Below are 19,127 nucleotides of genomic sequence, written 5' to 3'. Positions count from 1 at the left end.
TAATAATAATAATAATAATAATAATAATAATAATAATAATAATAATAAAGCCAGGCAGTGGTGGCACACACCTGTAATCCCAGCACTCAGAGAGGCAGAGGCGGATCTCCATGAGTTCAAGGTCTGCAGCCTGGTCTACAAAGTGAGTCCAGGACAGCCAAAGATACACAGAGAAACCCTGTCTTGGGGCGGGGAGGGAAAGTAGGGGTGGCTCATGGATATGAGGCAGTGTCTCAGTATGGTTTTGATGTGCTTTTCCCTAATGACTAGTGATGTTGACCGTTTGCATAACTTTCTTGGGGAAATTTCCAAGTCCTTTGCCTGTTTTTGGATCAAACTGTTCGGTTTTTCTTGAGTTGTTGGAGCTGGTTGCTGGTATCCTTTTTTTGCTTCACCACCCTCCTCCTCCTCCTCCTCCTCCTCCTCCTCCTCCTCTTCCTCCTCCTCCTCTTCCTCCTCCTCCTCTTCCCCCCTCCTCCTTTTTTTTTTGAGCACATTAAATGCAATGTATTAGTTATATTTTCTCCTGAATATCCAATTACCCTAAATGCATCTACCTTTAAAACAACCACCATTTATTATCTCACAAGTTCTCTGAGTGTCAGAAATGTGAGTGCAACTAAGCTTGGCTGTTTTGGCTGTTAGGCTGATGGCTGGAGCTCCAGTCCTCTGAAGGCTTGTCTGGAACCACAGCATCTATTCTAAGGTGTCTCACACACGTCCCCACCAATGGGAAGCCTCAGTTTTGTTACACAGACTTTTCTGGAGTGTCCTTACACTGATGGCAGCTTTCCCCAGAGAGACTTGAGTACCACGTAGCCTTTTCTAAACTAGTTATAAGACTTTATTTCCATCTTACTCTGTGTTAGTTCTACTCTATGTGTTAGCCTTCCCTTCCTGAAAGAAGCACCAGGGTTTGGCTGAGGGATGTAGTTCAGTGGTGGAGCGCTTACTCATCTGGTGTGTGTGAGGCCATGGGTTTGATGACCAGCATTGGAAAAAAAAAATCTTTTTTTGTTTGGAGGTAAAATCTTAAGTAGCCCAGTCTGGTTTCAGACTTTGACCTTGAACTCAGATCTTCTTTCTACCTCTCAAGTGCTGAGGTGGTAGGTGTACACGGCCATACTCTGCTAAGATACTTCTTTAAAGAAAAACTTAAAACTTTTTAGGAGACAGAAGCACATTTTATAATCTGACAGATTTGATGGAGCTAGTACTAATAATGTGGTGTCTGACATTATTCTAGACATTTCATTTTTTCTTTATAATAACATGGAAGATAATGGAAGCATGGAGAATAGCCATGTGACAGTTATTATATAAATAAATCAAGAGAGGCCACATGGCTGTATGACAGACAGTACTATGGGGGTTTTACTTTGGGAGATTTGCTGGTTTTAGTTACGATTTGAAGGCAAGAGTTATGTTAGGCCACAGGGGAAAGCCTGATACTCTGTGTGTTCAGCTCATTGCTTATTTGGGAAAAAAAAATTAAGTAGTGTTTTCTAGAGAAACAGAACTGATAGAATGAATCTCTATGTATATAAAGCTGATTTATTAGAGTGGCTTAAAGGCTGTGGTCTAGCTAGACAAATAATGGCAGCCTTCTGATGGAAACGGCCAAGTATCCAGTAGTTGTTCAGTCGGCTGGATGTCTCAGCTGGTCTTCAGTATACATTAGGATCTCAAAGATATAGGCTCTAATGCCAGCGAAGGAATGCCTCAGCAGCACGGTCTGTGAGTTTGCCAGTGAGTGAGGGCAAGCAGGCAAAAGCAAAAGCTTCCTTCTTCCACAAGAAGGTATGTGTGGCCTAGAGTTAGAATGGGTCTTCCTACCTCAAGTAATCTAGTCAAGAAAAAAATCCCTCACAGGTGTGCTCAGCAGCTTGGGAGTTTTAGTTAATTCCACATGTAGTCAAGACTAGCTATCACAAGTAGGTACTTTCTTTTGTTTTTTTTTCCAGTAAAGTTGTTAGTAGTGCCTTGCTTTCGCCCATGGTCATGGTAGTTGGTGCAGGCTTGCAGTCCCAGGGTGAAGAGGATCATTGTAAATTCAAGGCAGCACAGGGAAACCTTGTTATTTTAGCAAACAAAAGTTATTTTTCAGGTATTACTTTTTATTCTACAGTAGCAGAAATAATGCGATAATGTAAACAAATACTTTATAAGCCCCTGTGAGTGGTTTTGTCAACTGCTGACTTTTTGGAAAGTATCCAAAGTTCATAATAAGATTGTTGACTTTTAGATCAGTGAAGTATTTTAACGTTCATAATAAATTCCTTTGTTTTAATTGTATTACTAGGAAAATATTAAGGTAAATTGGTTTTAATTTCAGAGTTTCTTTTTATATAAAAGTCCTTTGGCCTGGTGGTAATGGCACACCCCTTTAATCCCAGACTTCAGAGGCAGAGGCAGGTTGATCTCTGAGTTCAAGGACAGCCTGGTCTACAAAGTGAGTTCCAGGACAGTCAGGGCTATACAGAAAACAAAACAAAACAAAACAACAACAACAAAAACCCTGTCTAAACAAACAAAAAAGTCTTTTGAAGAGGTTATATTAGAAACAATACTTTAGGTAAAAACAAATAGGCTTCTGTTTTGTAAGAACTTTATTGGCTTCAAAATTATGACATTTACAAAACCAGTGTTAATATCGATTTCACTTTGTGAAAAAGAAGGGTGTTTTTTGTTTTTGTTTTTGTAAGTGAATTTATCATCCGTTTTACTAAATTAAAAATTGTTCCTCCTCAGGCCACTAGAGGCTACTCCAGTATCTCAGCAAGAAGATCCAGTTACCACTACATCTTAAAAATGATTTCCCTTCTAGTGTAATTAGTACTGTCTCATTTGCTTGTGAAGAAAGTAGACTTTGAGGGCCTGTTTGGGCTATTGTTTTGGCAGTACCGTACACTTTTGGTAAGGATTTGCTGCAATTTTATTTTCTATACTTACAGGTATGATGTATGTGCAGAGGTCAGAAGACAACCTGCAGGACCCTGTTCTCTCTACCATGTGGGGTCCAGTGCTGGTGGAATGTGGATCAGTAGGCTTGGCAGCAAGGCCCCATATTCACTGAGCCATCTGGCTGGCCCTGCTTTGTTTTTTAAAATGTGAAAATTCATTGGCCACTTTTTCTAATGGTGCTGCCTCAAACTGACTTCTTTGATCACTTGGGAAAAGATATATAGTTTTCTTTGTTGGTACAGAACATGTTTCTTATGTTTTTACATTATACCTTTCCTTAGAAAACTAGGAAAGCTGGTATTTGGTTAGCATTATCATTTCTTTTTAAAATTGTGTGTTCTTCTCAACACTGAGAAAGTATCTTGTTTGTGGCTGTAGAGACAGGCCAACTGGAAGGGCATTGATGTTCCTTTGGAGAGTATTTAACAAGTGGATATGCTGATGTGTGTCTGTGGTCTCAGCACAGGGACCCTGCAGGGAGACAGAAGCAGGAGGGTCTTTAGTACAGGGCTAGCTTTGGCTATGAGACCCTGTTATCAAATACACACACATGAACAACTAGCAAAGGTATTTAACAGTTGTTTATTGTCTCCATTTCTTTCTAGTGACATAAGACAATACAATGCAGTGTGATTTATAGAAACGTGTAATTTAAAGAAAAATGTATAAACTAGAGGGAGAGTGTTCTTGCTCTTTTTCTGTCCGTCCCCCCACACCTTCTTCAGTGTGTCATGTAGTCCAACTTGGTCTTGAACTTAGTAATAAGCTGAGGATGTCCTTGAGCTAAGTTCCATATTTTTTTGACTGATTTTTTAAAAAAATTTTTTATTAATTACAGTTTATTCACTTTGTATCCCCCCATAAGCCCCTCCCTCCTCCCCTCCCAGCTCTACCCTCCCTCCCCTTTCTTTGCACACGCCCCTCCCCAAGTCCACTGAGAGGGGAGGTCCTCCTCTCCTTCCTTCTGATCTTAGTCTATCAGACATCAGGAATGGCATATTTAATATGGCAAATTTTAAGAAAATTATTTAGAAAAGGTTATTAGAGTGTGTGTGTCTGTGTCCATCCAGCTCATGGGAACCTTCTTACAAGCCACCAGGATTTAGGCATGGAAGCCCCATTTCTTGTTTAATCCTAATCGCTTCCTAAAGTACTCAACTCTAAACACCACAGATTGAATTTCTGACTTCATAATGGAGATTATATTTTAAAACAGGAGCCACTGGGGTATTTGTTCACATCACATGCAGATCACAGCTTATACTGTATAGTTAGTGCAGCCTGTTGGACATTGTAATTTCCCACTTGAAACAAACTTCATATTTTTTATCCACCCCCCCAAAAAAGAAAAACTTACCAGAATTAATGTTTCAGAAACTATTTTGCTCAATGAGATTTTCTTTATTAAGACATCCCTTGTAAAAGACAAGCCGTGCTATGTTGCGCAGGCTTGTCCCCATATACTAGGTGTAGTTCAGCCTTTCTGTCTGCAGTGCTGGGGACTGAACTTAGTCCTTTCACATGCAGGCAGGTGGGTGTTCTGCCACAAAGCTATACCTCAACCTTTTACAATTAGAACATTCTATTTTTTATGTGCCTTTAAGAAATAGATGTGTGTGTGTGTCTGTCTGTGCTTTAGCACATGGTGAAGATGAAAGGGCAATTTTTTTTGGAGTCCTCAACTTTTACCATGAGGCCCAGGGTAGAACTTAGGTCATCAGGCTTGGTGGCAAGCACCTTGACCTAGCTGAGCCATCTTATGGGTCCTATTTCTTCTACTTCTCACCTGCCATACCCTTTAAAAACATTTTTATTTTGAGGCAGAGTCTTGCTGAGTTGCCCAGACTGAGTTGAACTCAGCCCCCTGCTGCCCAGCCTCCTGAGGACAGGTCTGCATCACAGGTGCACAGGCATGTACTTCAAATTTAGTTCTCCTTACATCACAGGCATGTGCACATGTATGCATGCATGCTCATGCTTTTCTATGTGAGATCATTATATAAGCTCTCTGAATACTGTGTTTTCATTCTGTTAATAAATTACCAGATTTAACTCAGTCCACCCGATCGATGCTAGTTTACAACAAATGGGTGACGCTGTGTGCAATCCTAAGAGTGAGATTTGGATAATGGAAATTGAGGCATGGGATCAGACTGACAAGTGTATTTTATCTGTGAAGATGAAGGCGGCCTGGGAGACAATGCTGTGGCTACTACAGAGTCAACAGTGTTGACTGGTAGGGCTTCATTTGACATTCTCATTGTACGTTGGTTTTATTCTTATTTCCCCAGTGATATAGGAAATAAGAAAGTTTGGGGTAATTAGGCCTTTCACTTGTCTGTCTGATTTGGATTACTTTATCGTTCATTTCCATGATACAGCTGTAGTGGAATTAGAGGCAGTGTATTCCCATGGATCAATTTCCCTAACTATTTCTACAACTACTAAATAAAGTTCCCAGTTGTGTATCCTGACTAAGCAGTGCAGTGTGATTGATTCATATTTTTATGTAAAATATAAGACCATATTTTGTTTTTATATTTTTGATTATTTGTTTCTCAAATAAACACAAACTACCACAACAAGAAAAAAACAATTTTAGTGCTTGTGTTTAGATTGGTTTGCTTGTTTATTTTCATGGGTTTGCATACCAGCATTACATGTAAGTCAAGTATTTTACACTGAGCTATAGCCCTAGCCCTAAACTTTTAATTTCTATGTCCATTTCCAATTGATGTTCAAATTTTCTAATTTTAGTTGTTCTGGTTTTTTTATATATCACTGTATAGAATATTGGTTACTAATGGGGGGAAAGTCTTGTGACTTTAAAAAATCTGTAGGGGGGGGGCATTGGGAATGGGAACAGGAGGGGTCAGGTAGGGGGAGGATGGAGGGAGAGAGTACTGGGAGAGACAACTCGGTGGGAGGGCATCTCTGGGATGAGTTGGAAACCTAGGGCAATGGAAACTAGGAATCTATGAGGGTGACCTTAGCTAAGACTCCTAGCAATGGGGCTTATGGAGCCTGAACCAGCCATCTCCTGTAACCAGGAAAGACTTCTAATGGAGGGATTAGGACATCAGCCCAGCCACAAAACAGTTGGCCTACAATTTGCCCCATCTACAAGATGTGCAGAAGTAAAGATGGAGCAGAAATTGAGGTAATGGGCAATCAATGACTGGTCCAGCCTGAGACCCATGTCGTGAAAGGAGCCCACCCCTAACACTGTTAATGATATTCTGCTATATTTGCAGACAGGAGCCTAGCATAACTGTCATCAGAGAGGCTTCACCCAGCACCTGATGGAAACAGATGCAGAGACCCACAACCAAGCATATGGAGGTTGGGGGATCCTGTGGAAGAGGGTGAGGAAGGATTGTAGGAGCCAGAGGGTCAAGGACACGAAAAGGAAACATACAGAATCAACTAACCTGGCCTCACAGAAACCCACAGAGCCTGAACTGCCAGTCAGGGAGCATGCATGGGACTGACCTAGGCCCTCTGCACATATGTAACAGTTGTATAGCTTGGTCTTCATGTGGGATTCCTAACAGTGGGAACAGGAACTGTCTCTGACTTGTTGCCCACTTTGGACCCCCCCCCCCCCCGTTGGGATGCGGATGCCTCATCTATGTCAGTGGGAGAAGATGTGCCTAGACTTACTGCAACTTTATTATTTCAAGGCTGATGAGATCCATGGGAGCCCTCCCTTTTTCTGAAAAGGAAAGGGGAGAGAGGGGAAACTGCAGTCGAGATCTAAAGTCAAATTATTAAAAAGTCTGAACTGAATGTAGATTAGTGGCCATCTTCAACTAAAGCAATACAGAACAATACAGATTAAGTGACATGAGAATATGTATACATAAAATAATTTTATCTAGGGAGAATAAGATGGTTATTCTATAGTTAGTATCATACCCTCGTTAACAATTTCATTTTGAAGAAATGGACAGGCAACAACACTATCTGGGTTTGAATTTAAGGGTTTAGGCAGAACTTTCAGTATTGCACAGCCTGCTGCCCCTTCTGGTACTTAGTAACCCCTTACAACACCCCCCGCCCCCATGCACACACAAAGGAAAAGAAGCAAAGAGAAGAAATTAAGTACCATAGTCTTTTTTTCTTAAAGCTGGCCGAATCAGTGCTTGCTTTTGTAATTATGGTTTTGTAATTTTAACCTATCATTGGGAGTCTCATGATAGTGACTTCTGCCCTGTGGCCTTCACGTCAGGTGAGAGAAACACTGTTCCAAGAGAGCTGAGTGTCTCTAATAACACATAAGGAGGTGTGGATTCCTACTTGTTTTCATTTCTCCACTCCTTCCCCACCCCCATCCTGCTCATTACGAGACCTGTAACCTTACAGTCTGCATAGACTTGCGTATATTCTGGGATATTCTGTTTTTATCTTTGGCAGTGTAGTTTTTGATAACAGTGCAACCTTTTATAGGCTTTTGTTTTTTGTTGTTGTTTTGGTGTTTTTGTTTTTTGAGACAGGGTTTCCCTGTGTAGCCTTGGTTGTCCTGGACTCAGGAGACCAGGCGCCTCAAACTCAACAGAGATCTGCCTGTCTCTGCCTCCCTGAGTGCTGGGATTACAGGTGTGTGCCACCACTTATGGCATAAGTGCTTGCTTTAATTTGAGCCCACCCCAATCTTTGGGGAGGGAAGAGAAGATAAAGGATGAATTTATGGTCATTAGCTATTGATTATATCAATGGCCTACATAATGAACCTTCCAGGAACCCAAGAGGACTGGGTTGCTGTAGATTTCTGATAGCTGAGTGTGTAAAAAGAGTGGCTCCTGCAGGATTGGGAGGTTTTTATATCCTTTGTCTCATCTTTCATCTGTTGATTTCTATTTCTGTGATATTCTGTATTTAAAAAATAAGATTTCCTGAGCAAATTAGACAAACCCCAAAGGAAAATGTACTAGCATCCAAAGCGGGGAACAGTTACATAGGACTGAGCCCTCAACCAACGGGGTCTGATGCCACCTCTCAATAATAGTGTCAGAATCTAGCTGATTTAAAGGAAGGATGCCTAGTGTGTCACAGCTCTTTGCTCTTGTCATCAGGCTTTGTAATCAGTGGAAGTGTTTTCTTGATGACCATTTTATGCTCTGTGGATGAGTTAATAAATGGAAGTAATTTCTTAGTGACAGTGTAGTTGCTAGTTATGATATGATACAAGAGAGGAAGGGTAACATTTGGAATGCTCCTGTGCTCTGAGAAATTATTGAGAATCGTATCAAAACACCTCAGTCTGTAGGCTGTCATTTTGTTCTGACGACAGTGTCCTTTGCTTTTCAGTTTCATGAGGTCCCATTTATTGATTGTTGATCTTAGAGCTGTGCTGTTGGTGTTCTGTTCAGGAAGTTGTCGCCTGTGCCAATGAGGTCAAAGCTCTTCCCCACTTTTTCTTCTAACAGGTTTAGTGTATCTGGTTTTATGTTGAGGTCTTTGACTGATTTAGACTTTGGTTTTGTTCAGGGTGATGAATATGGATCTATTTGCATTTTTCTACATATAGACATCCAGTTAGACCAGCACCATTTGTTGAATATGCTATCTTTTCCCCACTGTATTGTTTCGGCTTCTTTGTCAAAAAACAAGTATCCATAGTCCTGATGAGACCTGATAGGCTAGGGTCAAATAGAAGGGAAGAGGACCTCCCATATCAGTGGACTAAGGGAGGGGCATAGGTGAGAAGAGGGAGGAAGGGTGAGATTGGGAGGAGAGAAGGTAGGAGCCTACAGCCAAGGTACAAATTGAATAAATTGTAATAAATGATAATAAAAAAGAAAAAAAAACACCTCAGAATAAGAAATCCATATTTTTGTCCTTAGTGTTGTACATTTTTTGATGTTTTCATTTCTTCCTTGCTGGGAGCTAAGCTGGGGCCTTGCACAGGTAGACAGTAGCTGCATCTTCAATAAGGTTTTTGTACCTTGAGAAAGCAGAATGAACTAGAAAACTAACTTAGTTCAAGCATTGTTACTATGCTAAAATTTAACTTTTATTTAATTTTGAAAAATTAACACATTACTAATTGAAGATTTCAAAAGTATACATTTAGTCTTTCTGCCACTTCCTTCTGTTCACTAAGAGGCAGTCGATAAAGAACATTTATGATTTAAATTACTTCTTTGGTTTATATTAGTAATTGAAGTTGACAGCATGGCATCTAGAGTCAGACTTGTTAAGTTTATTTACTTAGCACTTGTGGAACATCTAACAGAACTGTAATGACACTGGGATGAAGTTGTGATGCTTCACAGCCCCTGCCTTGGTGATGATTGCATTGAGCTGGTCTGGAGACACTCTTCAAGTATGTATATACTTCATCATGTGGAGAAGAGTTCTAAAGAGACAAAGTGGAGTAAGACGACACAGTATTGGTGACACTGTTTTGGATAGGCTACTGATAGGGTGACATTTGAGTAGAGAATTACGTCCGAAAGGTGTTTGACTAGTGGTTTGCAGGAGAGACGTTGCAGGGAAAGGACTAAAAGGCAGAATTCTGGAGAGGATGTTTAAAGCAGAGGAAACTGTTTGAGAATGACAGAGGAGCGAGAATGGCTAGATTGGCAAGAAAAACTGATGGGTAGAAAAGGTAAGGTATAATACATAAACAGAGAAAAATGTGACAAGGTGAGGATGGGTGACCTGGATTGCTGAGGACCAGTTTATGCTCGGCTTGTATACCTTTGTGAGAAATCAAAAGAGGAATCCGTTGGAGGGTTTAGGTTGAAAAGCTTCAGTCTGGCTGCTTGTGAAGAATAAATTCTTGGGATAAAGGTAAGATCAGAGAGAAGCCAAAATAATGGTACAATAGACAATACTGATCATTACAATAAATGTCTTAAAATTTAGTTACATATTATTTTACCTCCATTTGAGTTCTACCTTTGAAGAATAGAAATAAGAAATAATAACAGACTTATAATAATATTTTTACAATGTATTTTGATCCTATCGACCTTCCTATCTCAGACTTCCCCAGGGTGTCCTAACGTGTCCCTCTCCAAGTACCCTGAGCCTGATTAGTACTGCCCATGTGCACATGAACGTGAGGCCATCCGTTAAAGGACACACGGTCTACTAGTGGCTTCAACCCTGACGAAAAATGAATCTCCCTCACCCAGCAGACAGCAATTTCCAGTTGCTCCTAGGCGCCAGGCCTTGTAAACCCCTCTCCCATCCATGTTGGAATTTTGACTGGATTAACTTTATACAGGTAACATTGTTGCTCTGTTCCCAATAGTAGGAAACAGAAGCAGCCAAATCCATGAAATCCATGAAAATGTAATGGAATTTTATTTGGCTATAAAGAAAAATTAAATCATGAGATTTTCAGGCAAATGAATGGACTGGAAAAAATCATACTGAGGTAACCCCAGGCTTAGGAAGACACAGCCAAATATTCTCTTTCATGTATGGATCCTAATTATGCTTAGCTTGGTGTGTTTAACGTGGAGAACCTACAGAAGCCAGGAAACCTGAAGGAGCATGGCAGCACAGGGCTGGGGCCTGCCTTAAGGGGCGGTAAAGAGTAGAACATGGGTGTAAGAAACAATTTAAAAGTGTGTGTTTGGCCAGGCTCAGTGGTTCACACCTGTGATCCCAGCACTCAGGGAGGCACAAGCAGGTGGATCTCTGTGAGTTTGAGGCCAGCCTGGTCTACAAAGTGAGTCCAGAACAACCAAAGCTATGCAGAGAAACCCTGTCTCAAAAAAATAAAAATAAAAAGTTTGTGATTCTGTGTGTTTGCATTTGTGTTTATGTGTAGTTACATGTGTCTGTGTGCAGGTGCTTTGCTGTCACCCCAGCCCCACATAGAACTGTTTGCTTGGTTTGTTCTTTTATGAGACAAAGTATGAATTCCTGGCTTTCCTGAGACTGTATGTAGACCAGGCTGGCCTTCAATTCATAGAGATCCTCCTGCCTCTGCCTCCCGAGTTCTACATGTACAAACACATACACAATGTGTACATGCGCACACATCCACACATGCGTACACACACTGAAAAAAAGATCCTGAAGAGAATTGTTTTGTTCTTGACCGTATTTCAAGTCTCGGGTTTGGGTTGCAGCTCAGTGACATAGCACTTGTCTAGCGTGTACAAGACCTGGGTTCAGCCCTTCAGTGCGTGTGTATGTGCACACGTGCAACACTCCGGTGTGGTTTGTTTAAGACTTAGTTACTTTTATGTGGAACTGGACTTAGCAGATGGTTGTAAACTACCAAATCAAATGCTGGGAACCAAACCCAGGTCCTCTGCAAAAGCAGCAAGTGCTGTAAACTGCTGAATTTTCTGCTCACTGAGAGTTTCTTGATTGTCGCTGCAGCCCCAAATGTCCAGATGGCATAAGAATTATTTTTTGTGTGTGTTTTGTGGATGGAGGCTAGAGAAAGTAAGGGATTTCCCAGGGCTCAGACTTCATTAAGCTGATTGTCAGTACTTCTTTACCAAAATAGAATAATTTCTCTGGTTTTGTACCTGAATGCTAATGTCAAATCATGACAGCCATCATTCCAAATAATTTCCTCTCTCTCTTTCTCTCTCTCTGACACACAAACACACACTGAGGGACTGAACCCAGGTCTTGAACATGTTAAATTAGTGCTGTGTCACTGAGCTGCACTCAAGCCCTAGACTTGAAAAATGATCAGGAGTAAAATTATTTTTTTCTTTAGGATTCTTTTTTCTTTCTTTCTTGTGTGTGTGTGTGTGTGTGTGTGTGTGTGTGTGTGTGTGTATGGTGTGTGTGTGTGTGTGTAGAGCTTAGAAGATAAATTGGGCAATTGTTTCTCTTCTTCTGCCATGTGGGTTCTAGGTTTTGAACTTAGGTCATCAGACTTGGGCAGCAGGAACCTTTACCTGCTCAGTCATTTGTCAGCTCATGTTCTTAAGGGTTCTAAGGGTGATGAGGGGTTGACTGAGTGTTGGCCTAGCTTGACCTTCTTGTGAAAAGAAATGTACCAGGGGTGTAAATATGACCATTTTCTTTAAACTGTCTTTTAGGCTGATGGAAGACTGACCAAGTGGGAATCTTAGTCTTTCAGCAGAGTGCCTGGGCAGCCAGCTGTGCTGTTAGAATGCGGCTGTCGAATGCATATGCATTCTTTGTGGTGGCAGTTTGCATCATTACAAGTTGCAAAGATGTTTAGGTATTGAGTTGTCCACTTGGTACAGGATCCCCCCATTCCATAATGAGATAATGTCATGCTTTTTAATGGTTTTTTTGTACATTTTTTGGTTATTGTTGTGATAGAAGACTTTGTAGAGTTCTATAAATTTGAAAGGAGATTGTTAAATATAATATGAACCAAGATTATCTTTAATGTTTGCTGAAATAGAAAAGTAGTATTCCTAATTTTTATTTATATTAAATTTGTTAAATTATATATAAAATTTCACATTTTTTCTTTTTAAATTTATTTAAAATTATGGTAAAATATATGTGATGTACAGGTTGCCATTTTACTGCATATTTTACTAGGCTGTGGTTTTATCTTAGGTGTTGGTAGCTATATCCCCTGAAAACAATGCCCCACCCTGGAAGTGACCCTTAAGTACTTTGGAAAGAAGAGCTCCCCTTTACCCTGGCCCTTGTCTCCAACCTGCTGCTGTTACTGAAACGTTATAGATCTCTCCTGGAATAGTCTTGTGATAGAACAAGAGAGATGTTAGACCTTAGACACTGCTCCTTGGTACACTGCCCTAGCAGTGAAGCATCGGGTACGGCAGTCCCTCTTCCCTTCCTCCCTCCAGCCTTCCTTCCTCCGAGGTGGGTGTGTGGTAAAGTGGGAGTATATTCTTTTCCCTATTACTTCTTGTTTACCAGCTTTCATTGATTGAAGCCAAGAGTGTGTGTGTGTGTGTGTGTGTGTGTGTGTGTGTGTGTGTGTGTGTGTTTTGCTGGTGCAGGTGTGAGGATGCATATGGAGGCCAGAGTTGTTTTTTTTTTATTTTAATTTTTTATATTAATTGCAGTGTATCACTTTGTATCACAGCTGTAGCCCCTTTCCTCATCCTCTTCCCATTCCACCCTCTCCTTCATCTCCTCCCATGCCCCTCTCCAAGTCCACTGATAGGGAGATCCTCCTCCCATTCCATCTGACCCTAGTCTATCAGGTCCTATCAGGAGTGGCTGCATTGTCTTCCTCTGTGGACTGGTAAGGCTGTGCGCGCCCCCTTCAGGAAGAGGTGATCAAAGAGCAGGCCACTGAGTTCATGTCAGAGACAGTCCCTGTTCCCCTTACTAGGATACCCACTTGGATACTGAGCTGCCATGGGCTACATCTGTGCAGGGGTTCTAGGTTATCTCCATGAATGGTTCTTGTTTGGAATATCAGTTTCAGAAAAGACCCCTGTGTCCAGATATTTTGGTTCTGTTGCTCTCCTGTGGAGCTCGTGTCCCCTCCAGGTCTTTCTATCTCCCCCTTCTTTCATAAGATTCCCTGCATTCTGCCCAAAGTTTGGCTATGAGTCTTAGCATCTGCTCTGAAACCTTAATGGGCAGAGTCGTTCAGAGGAGGCCAGAGTTTGAGGGTGGTGTGGGTTCTTTCTCACTGCACTCTGTGATTGAACTAGCCTGGCTGGCTAGACGCCCCAGGGTTCCTAATGTCTTTGGCTTTCTGGTGCAGGAGTTACAGGAGTGGGCTGTTGTACCTGTCTGGCTTTTACATGTACTGAGGTTCTCCCTCAAGTCCTCATGTATATGCATCAAGCACTTGACCAACTGAGTTCTCATCCCAGCTCTAAGCGATTATGCATATGGCCTTTGCTTTTGTCTGTACTTGTAGACACATTTTCTTTTTTCTTCATTTTTTGGTTTTATGTTTTGTGACAGCATCTCATATAGTCCAGGCTGACCTCCAGCTTGCTTCATAGTGATGCTGGCCTTGAATTCATGGTTCTGCCTCTGTTTCCCAAGTGCTGGGATTATAGGCATGGTCTTCCATGTCTTGCTGTGTATTCCAAAAACATTTGGTTATGTCTTTATAATAGCTGGTTTGTTTTTGTGTTTCTCCTATTAATGTGTGAGATTCTTTTTTAAAAACTTTAAAAATTTTGTTTGTTTATGTCTGTGTGCATGAGTGCACACATGCACACACACATGCGCACACACACCCGTGTGCACGCATGCTGCCTATACCAGAGTATGTGTATGTCCAGGATGTGCACGAGCCCATGGAGGTCAGAAGAGGGTGCTGAATCCCCTGGAGCTGGATTTCAGGCAGTTGTGAGCTGTCATGTGGGTGCTAGGAATTGCACCTTCTCTGCAAGAGCAGGAGGTGTTACAACCACCGAGCCTTCTCTTCAGCCTCAGGAGGCTATTGAAAAAAATTTTTTAACTACATTTAGGTTGTTGATTTGTGTGTGTTTGTATATGGGCACAGAGAAGGCACAGTGTGTAGATGGAGGTCGGAGGGTGACTTGTGGGAGTTGGGTCTCTCTATACCATGTGGGTCCCAGGGTCAAACTCCAGTTAACAGGCTTGGCTGCAGGTGTCTTTACCTGCTGGACCATCTTTCTGGCTCCAGTACGTTAGGCTTTTGAGGACCAAATACCATGGCTTATTATTGCCTTAGTCTCACCTAACTCTCCAACCATTTTTATTTATGAATGTATGTGTGTGGCACTTGTATATCACAGAGTGTGTGTGGAGATCAGAGGATAGCTTGAGGATAGCTTGCTTCTCTTGTTCTACCATGTGTATCTTGAAGATTGAATTCAGGTTGTCAGGCTTGGTGACAGGTTTATTTTTACTCACTGAGCCATCTTGACAAACAGGTGCTTCACATTAAAAATAAATAATTTAAAAAACTTTTAAAAAATTATGTTTCTTATATTTTCCAGTATTTATAATATGCAGTGTTATAGAATATATTGGCTATTAAATTTTATTCCCTTGGCTGTTTTCAGTTTTCTATTGTACTAGAGATTGAACTGAGTTATTGACAATAATAGGCAGTGCTTTACCTCGGAGCTTGCCCTTCCTTGCCTTTTCAAGGTGAAAATTGCTTAGACACTTGACTTGTGAAATAATCAGTTATAAATAATTCCAATGAGTAGTTATTTTAACTACTCATAATTAGTGTAATGCGGTTGCTTATTACAGGGTTGGGGTTTGAGATAGGAAGCTTAGAATTACAGACTTTTGCCTCCGTGTGGAGGAGTTACCTGTGCACTCTAACTAATTGTACTGAGGTATGTGAGCCCTGCCCTTCTCGATAAGTATAGCTGAGTTCTGTGCACTGTGAACTGGTGACTCATGGAGTTACACTCCTGCTGAGATGCAACTGTGGGAGTGCAGTTGTTCCCAATTTCCCCTTTTCCATCAGGGCGGCTTTTCTGTCCTGATGTCAGTTGGTGCTGTGTGTTTTCCTTAGAATTAATGACTCGGTAAGTTGTTCCCAGGGAAAGCTTTTAAGCTTTTTAAAGATGTTCTTTTTTTTTTTTTTAAAGTACGTAATCTTAATAACTTTACCATACAGTTTTATGCTTCCTATGTGTTCCCTAATTGTGAGAGCAATCAGGTAAAACAGTAGTCAAGGAACTTATTTTTTTTAATATTTTTTTATTTTTAAATAATTTTATACATTCACTTGTATCCCAGCTGTAGCCCTCTCCCTCTTTCCCTCCCAATCCTCCCCTCCCTCCCTCATCTCCTCCCTGCGCCCTTCCGAGTCCACTGAGAGGGGGTGTCCTCCTCTCCTTCCATCTGGTCCTAGCTTATCAGGTATCTTTAGGATGGTTGCAGTGTCCTTATCTGTGGCCTAGCAAGGCTGTTCCTCCCTCAAGGGGGAGGGGAAGCTCATGAGTTCATGTCAGAAACAATTCCTGTCCCCCTTACTAGAGAACCCACTTGGATAATGAGCTACCATGGGGTCAAGGAACTTACAAGCATACTAAAAATGTCTTGGTTTCTTTTTTCCCTTTTGGCTTGAACATTTTTTATACAGAGTCAAGGATTTAACCTAGTGGTAGAGTGCTTGCTGAGCATGATGGTCCCTGAGTTTGAGTGGGGGGGGAGAAAGAAAGTTTAATATGCAAGTAGTTGTTTGAAAATTCAAATTTATTTAGTTAAACATTTAAAATTAACAAATTAGAATTAAGCCTGATGTGGTAGCACACACCTTGAATCACAGTGCGCAGGAGGCAGAGTCAGACAGATGTCTGAGTTGAAGGTCAGCCTGGTTTATAGAGCCTGCTCCAGGACAGCCAAGACTACACAGAGAAATTGTGTTAAACAAACAAAACAGAAACCAGCCAACCAAAACTTAAAAACCTGCTTACTTTTTCCTTGGCCCATTAGGCTAACTCTTCTGTGCCAGTTATCTGCCTATAGAAGATTAGCTTTTTTATTTTTTATCTTTTGTTTGTTTGTTTGTTCTGATTTTTCCAAACAGGGTTTCTTTGTGTAGCCTTGGGACTGGCTCCGTAGACCAGGCTAACCTCGAATTTTCAGATCCACCTTCCTCTGCCTCTGAGGAATGCAATTAAAGATATATACCACCATACCCAGCCAATTGGCTTTTCTTAGATACAGTTTTTAAAGTTTTAAAAAAATTGTTGTAAAATGCATATACAACTTTTTTTCATCTCTAATTTTATGTATACAGTTTGTCTTAGTTGGGATTTTATTACTTGGAAGAGACACCATGGCCACAGGAACTCTTGTAAAGGAAAAACATTTAATTGGGGCTGGCTTACAGTTTCAGAGATACAGTCTATTTTCATCATGTGGGAAGCATGGCAACATGCAGCCAGACATGGTACTGGAGAAGGAGCTGAAAGTTCTACATCTGGAACTCAGGCAGCAGGAATAGACTGTCCCATTGGGCATGGCTTGAGCATCTGCCCAGTGACACACTTACTCCAACAAGGCCACTTCTATTAGTGCCTCTCTCTGTGGATCTATAGGGGCCATTTTCTTTCAAACCATCACACAGTTCTGTGCCATTAATTAAATTCATACTGTGATTATTACTATTGTTTATTTCTTCTTTTTTTTTTTTTTTTCATCAGCTAACGTAGAAACTCTTGTCTCCAGCAAAGAGTACCTTCTCATTCCTCCTCATGATCCCTGGTGCCCTCTTTATCATTATGAATTTGCCTTGGATAGATATTTTGTGTAAGTGGAACCATGCAATATATGTTGTTTTGTGTTTAGTACACATTAGTGTATTTTCAAGGTTCAACACATTACAGCATGTTTCAGAACTTTGTTCATTTTTCCTGCTCATCTAATTGTGTATACTGCATTTTGTGTATTAATTCATTAGTGGAAAATTGAGTTCTTTCCACTTTCTGCCTACAATGAAGCATTGCCACATGCCAGTATCTGCCTGAGTTCTTGTTTTCATCTTTTAAAAGTGTGTACCTAGGAGAGGAATTGCTGGATTATATGCTAATTCTGTGTTCATACAGTGGCCAATTCGTTTTTATATTCCCACATGCAATGAACAGGGATTTGTTCTACAGAAACTAATTTTACTTACAAGTTCCTAATTAATTGACCTTAAATGACTCTCAACCTTATTCATTACCTTACTTTTAAAAACAGGGCTTTAGGGTGAGATGGTTCTGTGGGTAAAACACTTGCCTCAAAAGTCTGACAACCTGAGTTCAGCCCTGGAATACACATGAAATTGGAAGGAGACAGTAGAAGCCACATGAATGATGAATGCCAGGGCAAGCATGCACCCCTGCACACGGTAATAATAGTAAGCACGGAGCTTTAATTAGCCATCTGTGCCCATCTCTAAAGTTCTGGCTGGCACTTCACTTGATCTTAGCCACAGGCTGCAATGTGATATGACTGGCATTACAGTGGATTGGCACGAGGTTCATATTATCCCTTACTTCCCCTTTACTTTACCTTTATATTTATGCTGCTGTTTTAAGACAAGCTCTCACGTATCCAGTCTAGCCTTGAACTTCTGACCCTCCTGTTTCTACCTCAAGTTCAGGGATTATAAGCATATAACCACCACATGTAGTCCCTCTCTCTTAATCTTGCTTTAAAGAGCAATTTAATTATACATCTGTACAGAAATTTTATATGCCTATCAATAAAAGTCCTTTTACATCCTTGAGTACTAATTCTTTGATTCGTTACTATTTGAGTCTTTACACAGTCTTTTCTTAATCAAAGACTTTTCAAGTACATTTGTGTTAAAATGTCACAGAATTTATTAATGTATGTTATATGGCTCAAAAAGTCATAATGTGTTTGGAAATTTACACTTTATACAGTTTACATGTCTTATTAGCAGCAAGAATATTAGAATAACATTATAAATGCTTGGCATTCATAAGAAGTTTTAAAGAATATGGCACTCTGTGGAAGAGGCAAAGAAGAACGAACACAACCTGGCCTACACTCCCTGTCTCTGTTACGTAAAGGTGTTAGGTATGGGTACTTAGTGAAACATTAAGGCAAAGGAATCAAGAATGATTCTAAATTTCAAATGTAAATAAACAATATTTCTCATAGAAGGGTGGTGGAGCTTAAAGTAGGATATAAGATCAGCAGCTTAAATGAGTATATGCTTTGATACAATTGTGATGTCATGGGGATTTTGACATGTTAGAACTTGGACCTTTTGTTTTGAAATTTGTATATTCTCTATGTAATGATATCCCTATCCCTGTAGATGCAGTAGTATATTTATTAGGAGCAGGTATGTGCAGAACATACTGTATGTGTGATTATTAGAGTCTTTGTTGTTTGAAAACATTAATTTTCAATATTTGGTTTGTTGTGTGTTTTTGTTGTTCTGTTTTTTGTTTTTAAAGATAATTTGTAACTTTTTCCAGAATTGTTTTGGACATTAATTTTTTAGTTAGTTTTATTCGGTTAGAGGTTTTTGTTTATTAGTATATATTAGAGTTTTTACCCTTCCTGTTTCTTCCCACCACCTTGGGATTCTTGTCTATTCAGGGTAGTCTTGAACTCATGGTCCTCATGCATCAGACTCCTCAGCGTTAGGATTGCAGATGTGTGCCTGGCTCTTGGGAAATATTACAATGGTTAATAAGAAGGATCTGCAACTAGTAGATGTCATAGTTCCTTTCTATTCTATTCTCTCCTCTCCTCTCCTCTCCTCTCCTCTCCTCTCCTCTCCTCTCCTCTCCTCTCCTCTCCTC

At 40.5% G+C, this 19,127-nt stretch overlaps 1 protein-coding gene across 4 annotated transcripts in view; it reads left to right on the top strand.

Moving 5' to 3' along the window:
• Abl2 (ABL proto-oncogene 2, non-receptor tyrosine kinase) overlaps positions 1-19,127 on the top strand; it is a 98,685-nt gene that overhangs the window by 24,714 nt on the left and 54,844 nt on the right. The window lies entirely within an intron of this gene.

Source organism: Psammomys obesus, unplaced genomic scaffold (assembly GCF_907164565.1).
Source record: "Psammomys obesus unplaced genomic scaffold, mPsaObe1.curated_primary_1811, whole genome shotgun sequence".
NCBI classification, from domain to species: Eukaryota; Metazoa; Chordata; class Mammalia; order Rodentia; family Muridae; genus Psammomys; species Psammomys obesus.
This window is presented reverse-complemented; position numbering and strand designations above follow the sequence as displayed.